We start from the raw sequence: 17,328 nt of genomic DNA, 5'->3' as shown, positions 1-17,328 counted from the left end.
GCTTTCTACATCTCCCCTACCTGCTGGCACTCTCTTTTTCTGACCTCCACTGACACCTGCTGCTGCTGCTGCTGCTGCTGCATAAAAAGGGAGAGGTGCCCTGTCCTGCTGGCAAACGTGACACTTTGGCCCTTACCAGCATGGCTGTTTACCTGGCATTTGCATAAATATAGAAGCAAGCTAACACTGTCTGCTGCTCCATGGATAGAGATAGATAGATAGATAGATAGATAGATAGATAGATAGATAGATAGAGATTGTTTTTTGCACAGCTCAGCAGATAGTCTGCAATCTGTTGCTTTTAAATGCTGCTCTTTGTTACTTTGGAGCCTAGAAACTCTAGAACGTACTGTACACTCCCTTTGTGATATCATCACAGGGGGTTGTCTGGCTACAGAGACCCAGACATACCATGTAGAACTAGGGTGGGGAGGGGGTGAAATAAAAACCCCATATCATATCCTGCAAGCAAGGACCGTCCATTTTTTCAAATCCAGATTTGATTGTAAATGTGCTGTTTTTTTCATAAATATATATATACAGTACACAGTATTTGTTTCCCTATTTCCCAATCCACCTGTGAACTTATTCCTAAACGTCTGTGCAGGTACATCATTGTCATTTGTCCCTGTTTGAGATGTTGCTAGCTGGCTATTTATTGTACATGGTGCTCCTTTTTGCCAGCAGTTATTGACCATGCCCAAAGCCCAAGCAGTGGGAATAGCAGCAGCTTGTCTGAACAAACACCTGTTTCTGTTTTTTGTAACCATCCAAAAACAGGGGAGAGCGCGCACGCAGTCCCCCACTACCAGAAATTGTGCAGTCGAGTTTCCCGCATGTGGGGAAATCGCAGAGGTCAGCTAGCTCCAAGTGCAATGAGCTAGCCTCGCCCTGGGAGAGCCACCTGCTGGAGCATGGCTTAAAACTCCCCTGCCAGGTAAGTATGAGTTGCAATGGCGCGCTGGGGGCAACTAGCCCTGTCCCAGGACAACTGTCACCCTTGTGGAGAGAGCAGCTTGGTCATTGGTGCAGCAAGCAACACAGTACCTGAGGCCTAGTATCTGAGCCGCTGCAGCCAGCACCTGCAGCAAGGAGCAGCCTAGGCCATTCCATGCAAACATTTGTGCAGCAGCAGCAGCAGCAGCAGCAGCAGCAGCAGCAGCAGCAGCAGCAGCAGCAGCAGCAGCAATGAATATTTGTCAAACAACATAGATCCAAGACACCCCGTCCTCCTCCCCCCCCCCCCAGAAGCGAAGCAAAGCAAAGCAAAGCAAAGCAAAGCCAAACCAAACCCTCCCCCCCATCCAACAAGCACCCAGAGCAGCCAAGCTTCGCCGTAAGGTACTTCTTCTTAGTTTTAAAAGAAAGAAGCAATCACTTTGAACACCGCTCAGCTCTGTCATTTCAGCTGCCGGAGAGACAGGGGGACACCATATTTCTGGGGTGGCTTTCTACATCTCCCCTACCTGCTGGCACTCTCTTTTTCTGACCTCCACTGACACCTGCTGCTGCTGCTGCTGCTGCTGCTGCATAAAAAGGGAGAGGTGCCCTGTCCTGCTGGCAAACGTGACACTTTGGCCCTTACCAGCATGGCTGTTTACCTGGCATTTGCATAAATATAGAAGCAAGCTAACACTGTCTGCTGCTCCATGGATAGAGATAGATAGATAGATAGATAGATAGATAGATAGATAGATAGATAGAGATTGTTTTTTGCACAGCTCAGCAGATAGTCTGCAATCTGTTGCTTTTAAATGCTGCTCTTTGTTACTTTGGAGCCTAGAAACTCTAGAACGTACTGTACACTCCCTTTGTGATATCATCACAGGGGGTTGTCTGGCTACAGAGACCCAGACATACCATGTAGAACTAGGGTGGGGAGGGGGTGAAATAAAAACCCCATATCATATCCTGCAAGCAAGGACCGTCCATTTTTTCAAATCCAGATTTGATTGTAAATGTGCTGTTTTTTTCATAAATATATATATACAGTACACAGTATTTGTTTCCCTATTTCCCAATCCACCTGTGAACTTATTCCTAAACGTCTGTGCAGGTACATCATTGTCATTTGTCCCTGTTTGAGATGTTGCTAGCTGGCTATTTATTGTACATGGTGCTCCTTTTTGCCAGCAGTTATTGACCATGCCCAAAGCCCAAGCAGTGGGAATAGCAGCAGCTTGTCTGAACAAACACCTGTTTCTGTTTTTTGTAACCATCCAAAAACAGGGGAGAGCGCGCACGCAGTCCCCCACTACCAGAAATTGTGCAGTCGAGTTTCCCGCATGTGGGGAAATCGCAGAGGTCAGCTAGCTCCAAGTGCAATGAGCTAGCCTCGCCCTGGGAGAGCCACCTGCTGGAGCATGGCTTAAAACTCCCCTGCCAGGTAAGTATGAGTTGCAATGGCGCGCTGGGGGCAACTAGCCCTGTCCCAGGACAACTGTCACCCTTGTGGAGAGAGCAGCTTGGTCATTGGTGCAGCAAGCAACACAGTACCTGAGGCCTAGTATCTGAGCCGCTGCAGCCAGCACCTGCAGCAAGGAGCAGCCTAGGCCATTCCATGCAAACATTTGTGCAGCAGCAGCAGCAGCAGCAGCAGCAGCAGCAGCAGCAGCAGCAGCAGCAGCAGCAGCAGCAATGAATATTTGTCAAACAACATAGATCCAAGACACCCCGTCCTCCTCCCCCCCCCCCCAGAAGCGAAGCAAAGCAAAGCAAAGCAAAGCAAAGCCAAACCAAACCCTCCCCCCCATCCAACAAGCACCCAGAGCAGCCAAGCTTCGCCGTAAGGTACTTCTTCTTAGTTTTAAAAGAAAGAAGCAATCACTTTGAACACCGCTCAGCTCTGTCATTTCAGCTGCCGGAGAGACAGGGGGACACCATATTTCTGGGGTGGCTTTCTACATCTCCCCTACCTGCTGGCACTCTCTTTTTCTGACCTCCACTGACACCTGCTGCTGCTGCTGCTGCTGCTGCATAAAAAGGGAGAGGTGCCCTGTCCTGCTGGCAAACGTGACACTTTGGCCCTTACCAGCATGGCTGTTTACCTGGCATTTGCATAAATATAGAAGCAAGCTAACACTGTCTGCTGCTCCATGGATAGAGATAGATAGATAGATAGATAGATAGATAGATAGATAGAGATTGTTTTTTGCACAGCTCAGCAGATAGTCTGCAATCTGTTGCTTTTAAATGCTGCTCTTTGTTACTTTGGAGCCTAGAAACTCTAGAACGTACTGTACACTCCCTTTGTGATATCATCACAGGGGGTTGTCTGGCTACAGAGACCCAGACATACCATGTAGAACTAGGGTGGGGAGGGGGTGAAATAAAAACCCCATATCATATCCTGCAAGCAAGGACCGTCCATTTTTTCAAATCCAGATTTGATTGTAAATGTGCTGTTTTTTTCATAAATATATATATACAGTACACAGTATTTGTTTCCCTATTTCCCAATCCACCTGTGAACTTATTCCTAAACGTCTGTGCAGGTACATCATTGTCATTTGTCCCTGTTTGAGATGTTGCTAGCTGGCTATTTATTGTACATGGTGCTCCTTTTTGCCAGCAGTTATTGACCATGCCCAAAGCCCAAGCAGTGGGAATAGCAGCAGCTTGTCTGAACAAACACCTGTTTCTGTTTTTTGTAACCATCCAAAAACAGGGGAGAGCGCGCACGCAGTCCCCCACTACCAGAAATTGTGCAGTCGAGTTTCCCGCATGTGGGGAAATCGCAGAGGTCAGCTAGCTCCAAGTGCAATGAGCTAGCCTCGCCCTGGGAGAGCCACCTGCTGGAGCATGGCTTAAAACTCCCCTGCCAGGTAAGTATGAGTTGCAATGGCGCGCTGGGGGCAACTAGCCCTGTCCCAGGACAACTGTCACCCTTGTGGAGAGAGCAGCTTGGTCATTGGTGCAGCAAGCAACACAGTACCTGAGGCCTAGTATCTGAGCCGCTGCAGCCAGCACCTGCAGCAAGGAGCAGCCTAGGCCATTCCATGCAAACATTTGTGCTGCAGCAGCAGCAGCAGCAGCAGCAGCAGCAGCAGCAGCAGCAGCAGCAGCAATGAATATTTGTCAAACAACATAGATCCAAGACACCCCGTCCTCCTCCCCCCCCCCCCAGAAGCGAAGCAAAGCAAAGCAAAGCAAAGCAAAGCAAAGCAAAGCAAAGCAAAGCAAAGCAAAGCAAAGCAAAGCAAAGCAAAGCAAAGCCAAACCAAACCCTCCCCCCCATCCAACAAGCACCCAGAGCAGCCAAGCTTCGCCGTAAGGTACTTCTTCTTAGTTTTAAAAGAAAGAAGCAATCACTTTGAACACCGCTCAGCTCTGTCATTTCAGCTGCCGGAGAGACAGGGGGACACCATATTTCTGGGGTGGCTTTCTACATCTCCCCTACCTGCTGGCACTCTCTTTTTCTGACCTCCACTGACACCTGCTGCTGCTGCTGCTGCTGCTGCATAAAAAGGGAGAGGTGCCCTGTCCTGCTGGCAAACGTGACACTTTGGCCCTTACCAGCATGGCTGTTTACCTGGCATTTGCATAAATATAGAAGCAAGCTAACACTGTCTGCTGCTCCATGGATAGAGATAGATAGATAGATAGATAGATAGATAGATAGATAGATAGATAGATAGATAGAGATTGTTTTTTGCACAGCTCAGCAGATAGTCTGCAATCTGTTGCTTTTAAATGCTGCTCTTTGTTACTTTGGAGCCTAGAAACTCTAGAACGTACTGTACACTCCCTTTGTGATATCATCACAGGGGGTTGTCTGGCTACAGAGACCCAGACATACCATGTAGAACTAGGGTGGGGAGGGGGTGAAATAAAAACCCCATATCATATCCTGCAAGCAAGGACCGTCCATTTTTTCAAATCCAGATTTGATTGTAAATGTGCTGTTTTTTTCATAAATATATATATACAGTACACAGTATTTGTTTCCCTATTTCCCAGTCCACCTGTGAACTTATTCCTAAACGTCTGTGCAGGTACATCATTGTCATTTGTCCCTGTTTGAGATGTTGCTAGCTGGCTATTTATTGTACATGGTGCTCCTTTTTGCCAGCAGTTATTGACCATGCCCAAAGCCCAAGCAGTGGGAATAGCAGCAGCTTGTCTGAACAAACACCTGTTTCTGTTTTTTGTAACCATCCAAAAACAGGGGAGAGCGCGCACGCAGTCCCCCACTACCAGAAATTGTGCAGTCGAGTTTCCCGCATGTGGGGAAATCGCAGAGGTCAGCTAGCTCCAAGTGCAATGAGCTAGCCTCGCCCTGGGAGAGCCACCTGCTGGAGCATGGCTTAAAACTCCCCTGCCAGGTAAGTATGAGTTGCAATGGCGCGCTGGGGGCAACTAGCCCTGTCCCAGGACAACTGTCACCCTTGTGGAGAGAGCAGCTTGGTCATTGGTGCAGCAAGCAACACAGTACCTGAGGCCTAGTATCTGAGCCGCTGCAGCCAGCACCTGCAGCAAGGAGCAGCCTAGGCCATTCCATGCAAACATTTGTGCAGCAGCAGCAGCAGCAGCAGCAGCAGCAGCAGCAATGAATATTTGTCAAACAACATAGATCCAAGACACCCCGTCCTCCTCCCCCCCCCCCCAGAAGCGAAGCAAAGCAAAGCAAAGCAAAGCAAAGCCAAACCAAACCCTCCCCCCCATCCAACAAGCACCCAGAGCAGCCAAGCTTCGCCGTAAGGTACTTCTTCTTAGTTTTAAAAGAAAGAAGCAATCACTTTGAACACCGCTCAGCTCTGTCATTTCAGCTGCCGGAGAGACAGGGGGACACCATATTTCTGGGGTGGCTTTCTACATCTCCCCTACCTGCTGGCACTCTCTTTTTCTGACCTCCACTGACACCTGCTGCTGCTGCTGCTGCTGCTGCTGCATAAAAAGGGAGAGGTGCCCTGTCCTGCTGGCAAACGTGACACTTTGGCCCTTACCAGCATGGCTGTTTACCTGGCATTTGCATAAATATAGAAGCAAGCTAACACTGTCTGCTGCTCCATGGATAGAGATAGATAGATAGATAGATAGATAGATAGATAGATAGATAGATAGAGATTGTTTTTTGCACAGCTCAGCAGATAGTCTGCAATCTGTTGCTTTTAAATGCTGCTCTTTGTTACTTTGGAGCCTAGAAACTCTAGAACGTACTGTACACTCCCTTTGTGATATCATCACAGGGGGTTGTCTGGCTACAGAGACCCAGACATACCATGTAGAACTAGGGTGGGGAGGGGGTGAAATAAAAACCCCATATCATATCCTGCAAGCAAGGACCGTCCATTTTTTCAAATCCAGATTTGATTGTAAATGTGCTGTTTTTTTCATAAATATATATATACAGTACACAGTATTTGTTTCCCTATTTCCCAATCCACCTGTGAACTTATTCCTAAACGTCTGTGCAGGTACATCATTGTCATTTGTCCCTGTTTGAGATGTTGCTAGCTGGCTATTTATTGTACATGGTGCTCCTTTTTGCCAGCAGTTATTGACCATGCCCAAAGCCCAAGCAGTGGGAATAGCAGCAGCTTGTCTGAACAAACACCTGTTTCTGTTTTTTGTAACCATCCAAAAACAGGGGAGAGCGCGCACGCAGTCCCCCACTACCAGAAATTGTGCAGTCGAGTTTCCCGCATGTGGGGAAATCGCAGAGGTCAGCTAGCTCCAAGTGCAATGAGCTAGCCTCGCCCTGGGAGAGCCACCTGCTGGAGCATGGCTTAAAACTCCCCTGCCAGGTAAGTATGAGTTGCAATGGCGCGCTGGGGGCAACTAGCCCTGTCCCAGGACAACTGTCACCCTTGTGGAGAGAGCAGCTTGGTCATTGGTGCAGCAAGCAACACAGTACCTGAGGCCTAGTATCTGAGCCGCTGCAGCCAGCACCTGCAGCAAGGAGCAGCCTAGGCCATTCCATGCAAACATTTGTGCAGCAGCAGCAGCAGCAGCAGCAGCAGCAGCAGCAGCAGCAGCAGCAGCAGCAGCAGCAGCAATGAATATTTGTCAAACAACATAGATCCAAGACACCCCGTCCTCCTCCCCCCCCCCCCAGAAGCGAAGCAAAGCAAAGCAAAGCAAAGCAAAGCCAAACCAAACCCTCCCCCCCATCCAACAAGCACCCAGAGCAGCCAAGCTTCGCCGTAAGGTACTTCTTCTTAGTTTTAAAAGAAAGAAGCAATCACTTTGAACACCGCTCAGCTCTGTCATTTCAGCTGCCGGAGAGACAGGGGGACACCATATTTCTGGGGTGGCTTTCTACATCTCCCCTACCTGCTGGCACTCTCTTTTTCTGACCTCCACTGACACCTGCTGCTGCTGCTGCTGCTGCTGCATAAAAAGGGAGAGGTGCCCTGTCCTGCTGGCAAACGTGACACTTTGGCCCTTACCAGCATGGCTGTTTACCTGGCATTTGCATAAATATAGAAGCAAGCTAACACTGTCTGCTGCTCCATGGATAGAGATAGATAGATAGATAGATAGATAGATAGATAGATAGAGATTGTTTTTTGCACAGCTCAGCAGATAGTCTGCAATCTGTTGCTTTTAAATGCTGCTCTTTGTTACTTTGGAGCCTAGAAACTCTAGAACGTACTGTACACTCCCTTTGTGATATCATCACAGGGGGTTGTCTGGCTACAGAGACCCAGACATACCATGTAGAACTAGGGTGGGGAGGGGGTGAAATAAAAACCCCATATCATATCCTGCAAGCAAGGACCGTCCATTTTTTCAAATCCAGATTTGATTGTAAATGTGCTGTTTTTTTCATAAATATATATATACAGTACACAGTATTTGTTTCCCTATTTCCCAATCCACCTGTGAACTTATTCCTAAACGTCTGTGCAGGTACATCATTGTCATTTGTCCCTGTTTGAGATGTTGCTAGCTGGCTATTTATTGTACATGGTGCTCCTTTTTGCCAGCAGTTATTGACCATGCCCAAAGCCCAAGCAGTGGGAATAGCAGCAGCTTGTCTGAACAAACACCTGTTTCTGTTTTTTGTAACCATCCAAAAACAGGGGAGAGCGCGCACGCAGTCCCCCACTACCAGAAATTGTGCAGTCGAGTTTCCCGCATGTGGGGAAATCGCAGAGGTCAGCTAGCTCCAAGTGCAATGAGCTAGCCTCGCCCTGGGAGAGCCACCTGCTGGAGCATGGCTTAAAACTCCCCTGCCAGGTAAGTATGAGTTGCAATGGCGCGCTGGGGGCAACTAGCCCTGTCCCAGGACAACTGTCACCCTTGTGGAGAGAGCAGCTTGGTCATTGGTGCAGCAAGCAACACAGTACCTGAGGCCTAGTATCTGAGCCGCTGCAGCCAGCACCTGCAGCAAGGAGCAGCCTAGGCCATTCCATGCAAACATTTGTGCTGCAGCAGCAGCAGCAGCAGCAGCAGCAGCAGCAGCAGCAATGAATATTTGTCAAACAACATAGATCCAAGACACCCCGTCCTCCTCCCCCCCCCCCCAGAAGCGAAGCAAAGCAAAGCAAAGCAAAGCAAAGCAAAGCAAAGCAAAGCAAAGCAAAGCAAAGCAAAGCAAAGCAAAGCAAAGCCAAACCAAACCCTCCCCCCCATCCAACAAGCACCCAGAGCAGCCAAGCTTCGCCGTAAGGTACTTCTTCTTAGTTTTAAAAGAAAGAAGCAATCACTTTGAACACCGCTCAGCTCTGTCATTTCAGCTGCCGGAGAGACAGGGGGACACCATATTTCTGGGGTGGCTTTCTACATCTCCCCTACCTGCTGGCACTCTCTTTTTCTGACCTCCACTGACACCTGCTGCTGCTGCTGCTGCTGCTGCATAAAAAGGGAGAGGTGCCCTGTCCTGCTGGCAAACGTGACACTTTGGCCCTTACCAGCATGGCTGTTTACCTGGCATTTGCATAAATATAGAAGCAAGCTAACACTGTCTGCTGCTCCATGGATAGAGATAGATAGATAGATAGATAGATAGATAGATAGATAGATAGATAGATAGAGATTGTTTTTTGCACAGCTCAGCAGATAGTCTGCAATCTGTTGCTTTTAAATGCTGCTCTTTGTTACTTTGGAGCCTAGAAACTCTAGAACGTACTGTACACTCCCTTTGTGATATCATCACAGGGGGTTGTCTGGCTACAGAGACCCAGACATACCATGTAGAACTAGGGTGGGGAGGGGGTGAAATAAAAACCCCATATCATATCCTGCAAGCAAGGACCGTCCATTTTTTCAAATCCAGATTTGATTGTAAATGTGCTGTTTTTTTCATAAATATATATATACAGTACACAGTATTTGTTTCCCTATTTCCCAATCCACCTGTGAACTTATTCCTAAACGTCTGTGCAGGTACATCATTGTCATTTGTCCCTGTTTGAGATGTTGCTAGCTGGCTATTTATTGTACATGGTGCTCCTTTTTGCCAGCAGTTATTGACCATGCCCAAAGCCCAAGCAGTGGGAATAGCAGCAGCTTGTCTGAACAAACACCTGTTTCTGTTTTTTGTAACCATCCAAAAACAGGGGAGAGCGCGCACGCAGTCCCCCACTACCAGAAATTGTGCAGTCGAGTTTCCCGCATGTGGGGAAATCGCAGAGGTCAGCTAGCTCCAAGTGCAATGAGCTAGCCTCGCCCTGGGAGAGCCACCTGCTGGAGCATGGCTTAAAACTCCCCTGCCAGGTAAGTATGAGTTGCAATGGCGCGCTGGGGGCAACTAGCCCTGTCCCAGGACAACTGTCACCCTTGTGGAGAGAGCAGCTTGGTCATTGGTGCAGCAAGCAACACAGTACCTGAGGCCTAGTATCTGAGCCGCTGCAGCCAGCACCTGCAGCAAGGAGCAGCCTAGGCCATTCCATGCAAACATTTGTGCAGCAGCAGCAGCAGCAGCAGCAGCAGCAGCAGCAATGAATATTTGTCAAACAACATAGATCCAAGACACCCCGTCCTCCTCCCCCCCCCCCCAGAAGCGAAGCAAAGCAAAGCAAAGCAAAGCAAAGCCAAACCAAACCCTCCCCCCCATCCAACAAGCACCCAGAGCAGCCAAGCTTCGCCGTAAGGTACTTCTTCTTAGTTTTAAAAGAAAGAAGCAATCACTTTGAACACCGCTCAGCTCTGTCATTTCAGCTGCCGGAGAGACAGGGGGACACCATATTTCTGGGGTGGCTTTCTACATCTCCCCTACCTGCTGGCACTCTCTTTTTCTGACCTCCACTGACACCTGCTGCTGCTGCTGCTGCTGCATAAAAAGGGAGAGGTGCCCTGTCCTGCTGGCAAACGTGACACTTTGGCCCTTACCAGCATGGCTGTTTACCTGGCATTTGCATAAATATAGAAGCAAGCTAACACTGTCTGCTGCTCCATGGATAGAGATAGATAGATAGATAGATAGATAGATAGATAGATAGAGATTGTTTTTTGCACAGCTCAGCAGATAGTCTGCAATCTGTTGCTTTTAAATGCTGCTCTTTGTTACTTTGGAGCCTAGAAACTCTAGAACGTACTGTACACTCCCTTTGTGATATCATCACAGGGGGTTGTCTGGCTACAGAGACCCAGACATACCATGTAGAACTAGGGTGGGGAGGGGGTGAAATAAAAACCCCATATCATATCCTGCAAGCAAGGACCGTCCATTTTTTCAAATCCAGATTTGATTGTAAATGTGCTGTTTTTTTCATAAATATATATATACAGTACACCGTATTTGTTTCCCTATTTCCCAATCCACCTGTGAACTTATTCCTAAACGTCTGTGCAGGTACATCATTGTCATTTGTCCCTGTTTGAGATGTTGCTAGCTGGCTATTTATTGTACATGGTGCTCCTTTTTGCCAGCAGTTATTGACCATGCCCAAAGCCCAAGCAGTGGGAATAGCAGCAGCTTGTCTGAACAAACACCTGTTTCTGTTTTTTGTAACCATCCAAAAACAGGGGAGAGCGCGCACGCAGTCCCCCACTACCAGAAATTGTGCAGTCGAGTTTCCCGCATGTGGGGAAATCGCAGAGGTCAGCTAGCTCCAAGTGCAATGAGCTAGCCTCGCCCTGGGAGAGCCACCTGCTGGAGCATGGCTTAAAACTCCCCTGCCAGGTAAGTATGAGTTGCAATGGCGCGCTGGGGGCAACTAGCCCTGTCCCAGGACAACTGTCACCCTTGTGGAGAGAGCAGCTTGGTCATTGGTGCAGCAAGCAACACAGTACCTGAGGCCTAGTATCTGAGCCGCTGCAGCCAGCACCTGCAGCAAGGAGCAGCCTAGGCCATTCCATGCAAACATTTGTGCAGCAGCAGCAGCAGCAGCAGCAGCAGCAGCAGCAGCAGCAGCAGCAGCAGCAATGAATATTTGTCAAACAACATAGATCCAAGACACCCCGTCCTCCTCCCCCCCCCCCCAGAAGCGAAGCAAAGCAAAGCAAAGCAAAGCCAAACCAAACCCTCCCCCCCATCCAACAAGCACCCAGAGCAGCCAAGCTTCGCCGTAAGGTACTTCTTCTTAGTTTTAAAAGAAAGAAGCAATCACTTTGAACACCGCTCAGCTCTGTCATTTCAGCTGCCGGAGAGACAGGGGGACACCATATTTCTGGGGTGGCTTTCTACATCTCCCCTACCTGCTGGCACTCTCTTTTTCTGACCTCCACTGACACCTGCTGCTGCTGCTGCTGCTGCTGCATAAAAAGGGAGAGGTGCCCTGTCCTGCTGGCAAACGTGACACTTTGGCCCTTACCAGCATGGCTGTTTACCTGGCATTTGCATAAATATAGAAGCAAGCTAACACTGTCTGCTGCTCCATGGATAGAGATAGATAGATAGATAGATAGATAGATAGATAGATAGAGATTGTTTTTTGCACAGCTCAGCAGATAGTCTGCAATCTGTTGCTTTTAAATGCTGCTCTTTGTTACTTTGGAGCCTAGAAACTCTAGAACGTACTGTACACTCCCTTTGTGATATCATCACAGGGGGTTGTCTGGCTACAGAGACCCAGACATACCATGTAGAACTAGGGTGGGGAGGGGGTGAAATAAAAACCCCATATCATATCCTGCAAGCAAGGACCGTCCATTTTTTCAAATCCAGATTTGATTGTAAATGTGCTGTTTTTTTCATAAATATATATATACAGTACACAGTATTTGTTTCCCTATTTCCCAATCCACCTGTGAACTTATTCCTAAACGTCTGTGCAGGTACATCATTGTCATTTGTCCCTGTTTGAGATGTTGCTAGCTGGCTATTTATTGTACATGGTGCTCCTTTTTGCCAGCAGTTATTGACCATGCCCAAAGCCCAAGCAGTGGGAATAGCAGCAGCTTGTCTGAACAAACACCTGTTTCTGTTTTTTGTAACCATCCAAAAACAGGGGAGAGCGCGCACGCAGTCCCCCACTACCAGAAATTGTGCAGTCGAGTTTCCCGCATGTGGGGAAATCGCAGAGGTCAGCTAGCTCCAAGTGCAATGAGCTAGCCTCGCCCTGGGAGAGCCACCTGCTGGAGCATGGCTTAAAACTCCCCTGCCAGGTAAGTATGAGTTGCAATGGCGCGCTGGGGGCAACTAGCCCTGTCCCAGGACAACTGTCACCCTTGTGGAGAGAGCAGCTTGGTCATTGGTGCAGCAAGCAACACAGTACCTGAGGCCTAGTATCTGAGCCGCTGCAGCCAGCACCTGCAGCAAGGAGCAGCCTAGGCCATTCCATGCAAACATTTGTGCTGCAGCAGCAGCAGCAGCAGCAGCAGCAGCAGCAGCAGCAGCAGCAGCAGCAGCAATGAATATTTGTCAAACAACATAGATCCAAGACACCCCGTCCTCCTCCCCCCCCCCCCCAGAAGCGAAGCAAAGCAAAGCAAAGCAAAGCAAAGCAAAGCAAAGCCAAACCAAACCCTCCCCCCCATCCAACAAGCACCCAGAGCAGCCAAGCTTCGCCGTAAGGTACTTCTTCTTAGTTTTAAAAGAAAGAAGCAATCACTTTGAACACCGCTCAGCTCTGTCATTTCAGCTGCCGGAGAGACAGGGGGACACCATATTTCTGGGGTGGCTTTCTACATCTCCCCTACCTGCTGGCACTCTCTTTTTCTGACCTCCACTGACACCTGCTGCTGCTGCTGCTGCTGCTGCATAAAAAGGGAGAGGTGCCCTGTCCTGCTGGCAAACGTGACACTTTGGCCCTTACCAGCATGGCTGTTTACCTGGCATTTGCATAAATATAGAAGCAAGCTAACACTGTCTGCTGCTCCATGGATAGAGATAGATAGATAGATAGATAGATAGATAGATAGATAGATAGATAGATAGATAGATAGAGATTGTTTTTTGCACAGCTCAGCAGATAGTCTGCAATCTGTTGCTTTTAAATGCTGCTCTTTGTTACTTTGGAGCCTAGAAACTCTAGAACGTACTGTACACTCCCTTTGTGATATCATCACAGGGGGTTGTCTGGCTACAGAGACCCAGACATACCATGTAGAACTAGGGTGGGGAGGGGGTGAAATAAAAACCCCATATCATATCCTGCAAGCAAGGACCGTCCATTTTTTCAAATCCAGATTTGATTGTAAATGTGCTGTTTTTTTCATAAATATATATATACAGTACACAGTATTTGTTTCCCTATTTCCCAATCCACCTGTGAACTTATTCCTAAACGTCTGTGCAGGTACATCATTGTCATTTGTCCCTGTTTGAGATGTTGCTAGCTGGCTATTTATTGTACATGGTGCTCCTTTTTGCCAGCAGTTATTGACCATGCCCAAAGCCCAAGCAGTGGGAATAGCAGCAGCTTGTCTGAACAAACACCTGTTTCTGTTTTTTGTAACCATCCAAAAACAGGGGAGAGCGCGCACGCAGTCCCCCACTACCAGAAATTGTGCAGTCGAGTTTCCCGCATGTGGGGAAATCGCAGAGGTCAGCTAGCTCCAAGTGCAATGAGCTAGCCTCGCCCTGGGAGAGCCACCTGCTGGAGCATGGCTTAAAACTCCCCTGCCAGGTAAGTATGAGTTGCAATGGCGCGCTGGGGGCAACTAGCCCTGTCCCAGGACAACTGTCACCCTTGTGGAGAGAGCAGCTTGGTCATTGGTGCAGCAAGCAACACAGTACCTGAGGCCTAGTATCTGAGCCGCTGCAGCCAGCACCTGCAGCAAGGAGCAGCCTAGGCCATTCCATGCAAACATTTGTGCTGCAGCAGCAGCAGCAGCAGCAGCAGCAGCAGCAGCAGCAGCAGCAGCAGCAGCAATGAATATTTGTCAAACAACATAGATCCAAGACACCCCGTCCTCCTCCCCCCCCCCCCCAGAAGCGAAGCAAAGCAAAGCAAAGCAAAGCAAAGCAAAGCAAAGCCAAACCAAACCCTCCCCCCCATCCAACAAGCACCCAGAGCAGCCAAGCTTCGCCGTAAGGTACTTCTTCTTAGTTTTAAAAGAAAGAAGCAATCACTTTGAACACCGCTCAGCTCTGTCATTTCAGCTGCCGGAGAGACAGGGGGACACCATATTTCTGGGGTGGCTTTCTACATCTCCCCTACCTGCTGGCACTCTCTTTTTCTGACCTCCACTGACACCTGCTGCTGCTGCTGCTGCTGCTGCATAAAAAGGGAGAGGTGCCCTGTCCTGCTGGCAAACGTGACACTTTGGCCCTTACCAGCATGGCTGTTTACCTGGCATTTGCATAAATATAGAAGCAAGCTAACACTGTCTGCTGCTCCATGGATAGAGATAGATAGATAGATAGATAGATAGATAGATAGATAGATAGATAGATAGATAGAGATTGTTTTTTGCACAGCTCAGCAGATAGTCTGCAATCTGTTGCTTTTAAATGCTGCTCTTTGTTACTTTGGAGCCTAGAAACTCTAGAACGTACTGTACACTCCCTTTGTGATATCATCACAGGGGGTTGTCTGGCTACAGAGACCCAGACATACCATGTAGAACTAGGGTGGGGAGGGGGTGAAATAAAAACCCCATATCATATCCTGCAAGCAAGGACCGTCCATTTTTTCAAATCCAGATTTGATTGTAAATGTGCTGTTTTTTTCATAAATATATATATACAGTACACCGTATTTGTTTCCCTATTTCCCAATCCACCTGTGAACTTATTCCTAAACGTCTGTGCAGGTACATCATTGTCATTTGTCCCTGTTTGAGATGTTGCTAGCTGGCTATTTATTGTACATGGTGCTCCTTTTTGCCAGCAGTTATTGACCATGCCCAAAGCCCAAGCAGTGGGAATAGCAGCAGCTTGTCTGAACAAACACCTGTTTCTGTTTTTTGTAACCATCCAAAAACAGGGGAGAGCGCGCACGCAGTCCCCCACTACCAGAAATTGTGCAGTCGAGTTTCCCGCATGTGGGGAAATCGCAGAGGTCAGCTAGCTCCAAGTGCAATGAGCTAGCCTCGCCCTGGGAGAGCCACCTGCTGGAGCATGGCTTAAAACTCCCCTGCCAGGTAAGTATGAGTTGCAATGGCGCGCTGGGGGCAACTAGCCCTGTCCCAGGACAACTGTCACCCTTGTGGAGAGAGCAGCTTGGTCATTGGTGCAGCAAGCAACACAGTACCTGAGGCCTAGTATCTGAGCCGCTGCAGCCAGCACCTGCAGCAAGGAGCAGCCTAGGCCATTCCATGCAAACATTTGTGCTGCAGCAGCAGCAGCAGCAGCAGCAGCAGCAGCAGCAGCAGCAGCAGCAATGAATATTTGTCAAACAACATAGATCCAAGACACCCCGTCCTCCTCCCCCCCCCCCCCCAGAAGCGAAGCAAAGCAAAGCAAAGCAAAGCAAAGCCAAACCAAACCCTCCCCCCCATCCAACAAGCACCCAGAGCAGCCAAGCTTCGCCGTAAGGTACTTCTTCTTAGTTTTAAAAGAAAGAAGCAATCACTTTGAACACCGCTCAGCTCTGTCATTTCAGCTGCCGGAGAGACAGGGGGACACCATATTTCTGGGGTGGCTTTCTACATCTCCCCTACCTGCTGGCACTCTCTTTTTCTGACCTCCACTGACACCTGCTGCTGCTGCTGCTGCTGCTGCATAAAAAGGGAGAGGTGCCCTGTCCTGCTGGCAAACGTGACACTTTGGCCCTTACCAGCATGGCTGTTTACCTGGCATTTGCATAAATATAGAAGCAAGCTAACACTGTCTGCTGCTCCATGGATAGAGATAGATAGATAGATAGATAGATAGATAGATAGATAGATAGATAGATAGATAGATAGATAGATAGATAGATAGATAGATAGAGATTGTTTTTTGCACAGCTCAGCAGATAGTCTGCAATCTGTTGCTTTTAAATGCTGCTCTTTGTTACTTTGGAGCCTAGAAACTCTAGAACGTACTGTACACTCCCTTTGTGATATCATCACAGGGGGTTGTCTGGCTACAGAGACCCAGACATACCATGTAGAACTAGGGTGGGGAGGGGGTGAAATAAAAACCCCATATCATATCCTGCAAGCAAGGACCGTCCATTTTTTCAAATCCAGATTTGATTGTAAATGTGCTGTTTTTTTCATAAATATATATATACAGTACACCGTATTTGTTTCCCTATTTCCCAATCCACCTGTGAACTTATTCCTAAACGTCTGTGCAGGTACATCATTGTCATTTGTCCCTGTTTGAGATGTTGCTAGCTGGCTATTTATTGTACATGGTGCTCCTTTTTGCCAGCAGTTATTGACCATGCCCAAAGCCCAAGCAGTGGGAATAGCAGCAGCTTGTCTGAACAAACACCTGTTTCTGTTTTTTGTAACCATCCAAAAACAGGGGAGAGCGCGCACGCAGTCCCCCACTACCAGAAATTGTGCAGTCGAGTTTCCCGCATGTGGGGAAATCGCAGAGGTCAGCTAGCTCCAAGTGCAATGAGCTAGCCTCGCCCTGGGAGAGCCACCTGCTGGAGCATGGCTTAAAACTCCCCTGCCAGGTAAGTATGAGTTGCAATGGCGCGCTGGGGGCAACTAGCCCTGTCCCAGGACAACTGTCACCCTTGTGGAGAGAGCAGCTTGGTCATTGGTGCAGCAAGCAACACAGTACCTGAGGCCTAGTATCTGAGCCGCTGCAGCCAGCACCTGCAGCAAGGAGCAGCCTAGGCCATTCCATGCAAACATTTGTGCTGCAGCAGCAGCAGCAGCAGCAGCAGCAGCAGCAGCAGCAGCAGCAGCAATGAATATTTGTCAAACAACATAGATCCAAGACACCCCGTCCTCCTCCCCCCCCCCCCCCAGAAGCGAAGCAAAGCAAAGCAAAGCAAAGCAAAGCCAAACCAAACCCTCCCCCCCATCCAACAAGCACCCAGAGCAGCCAAGCTTCGCCGTAAGGTACTTCTTCTTAGTTTTAAAAGAAAGAAGCAATCACTTTGAACA

At 48.6% G+C, this 17,328-nt stretch overlaps 12 non-coding genes across 12 annotated transcripts; all 12 read right to left on the bottom strand.

The window, feature by feature from the left end:
- Positions 1-777: 777 nt before the first annotated feature.
- Positions 778-945, bottom strand: LOC142475098 (U1 spliceosomal RNA). Its single transcript, XR_012790743.1, has one exon. It is a non-coding gene; the product is annotated as a U1 spliceosomal RNA (small nuclear RNA).
- Positions 946-2,226: 1,281 nt separating this feature from the next.
- On the bottom strand, positions 2,227-2,394 carry LOC142475097 (U1 spliceosomal RNA). Its single transcript, XR_012790742.1, has one exon. It is a non-coding gene; the product is annotated as a U1 spliceosomal RNA (small nuclear RNA).
- Positions 2,395-3,664: 1,270 nt separating this feature from the next.
- On the bottom strand, positions 3,665-3,832 carry LOC142475096 (U1 spliceosomal RNA). Its single transcript, XR_012790741.1, has one exon. It is a non-coding gene; the product is annotated as a U1 spliceosomal RNA (small nuclear RNA).
- A 1,332-nt stretch (positions 3,833-5,164) lies between these two features.
- LOC142475095 (U1 spliceosomal RNA) lies at positions 5,165-5,332 on the bottom strand. The gene has a single exon (XR_012790739.1). It is a non-coding gene; the product is annotated as a U1 spliceosomal RNA (small nuclear RNA).
- Positions 5,333-6,586: 1,254 nt separating this feature from the next.
- Positions 6,587-6,754, bottom strand: LOC142475094 (U1 spliceosomal RNA). Its single transcript, XR_012790738.1, has one exon. It is a non-coding gene; the product is annotated as a U1 spliceosomal RNA (small nuclear RNA).
- Positions 6,755-8,024: 1,270 nt separating this feature from the next.
- LOC142475093 (U1 spliceosomal RNA) lies at positions 8,025-8,192 on the bottom strand. The gene has a single exon (XR_012790737.1). It is a non-coding gene; the product is annotated as a U1 spliceosomal RNA (small nuclear RNA).
- A 1,311-nt stretch (positions 8,193-9,503) lies between these two features.
- Positions 9,504-9,671, bottom strand: LOC142475092 (U1 spliceosomal RNA). The gene has a single exon (XR_012790736.1). It is a non-coding gene; the product is annotated as a U1 spliceosomal RNA (small nuclear RNA).
- A 1,240-nt stretch (positions 9,672-10,911) lies between these two features.
- Positions 10,912-11,079, bottom strand: LOC142475091 (U1 spliceosomal RNA). The gene has a single exon (XR_012790735.1). It is a non-coding gene; the product is annotated as a U1 spliceosomal RNA (small nuclear RNA).
- A 1,256-nt stretch (positions 11,080-12,335) lies between these two features.
- Positions 12,336-12,503, bottom strand: LOC142475090 (U1 spliceosomal RNA). Its single transcript, XR_012790734.1, has one exon. It is a non-coding gene; the product is annotated as a U1 spliceosomal RNA (small nuclear RNA).
- A 1,295-nt stretch (positions 12,504-13,798) lies between these two features.
- LOC142475088 (U1 spliceosomal RNA) lies at positions 13,799-13,966 on the bottom strand. The gene has a single exon (XR_012790732.1). It is a non-coding gene; the product is annotated as a U1 spliceosomal RNA (small nuclear RNA).
- Positions 13,967-15,257: 1,291 nt separating this feature from the next.
- LOC142475087 (U1 spliceosomal RNA) lies at positions 15,258-15,425 on the bottom strand. Its single transcript, XR_012790731.1, has one exon. It is a non-coding gene; the product is annotated as a U1 spliceosomal RNA (small nuclear RNA).
- A 1,304-nt stretch (positions 15,426-16,729) lies between these two features.
- On the bottom strand, positions 16,730-16,897 carry LOC142475086 (U1 spliceosomal RNA). Its single transcript, XR_012790730.1, has one exon. It is a non-coding gene; the product is annotated as a U1 spliceosomal RNA (small nuclear RNA).
- Between the last annotated feature and the right edge of the window lie 431 nt (positions 16,898-17,328).

The sequence above is a fragment of the Ascaphus truei genome, unplaced genomic scaffold, assembly GCF_040206685.1.
Source record: "Ascaphus truei isolate aAscTru1 unplaced genomic scaffold, aAscTru1.hap1 HAP1_SCAFFOLD_1069, whole genome shotgun sequence".
NCBI classification, from domain to species: Eukaryota; Metazoa; Chordata; class Amphibia; order Anura; family Ascaphidae; genus Ascaphus; species Ascaphus truei.
Note: the sequence above shows the minus strand (reverse complement) of the source record. Positions and strands in the feature narration are given on the sequence as shown.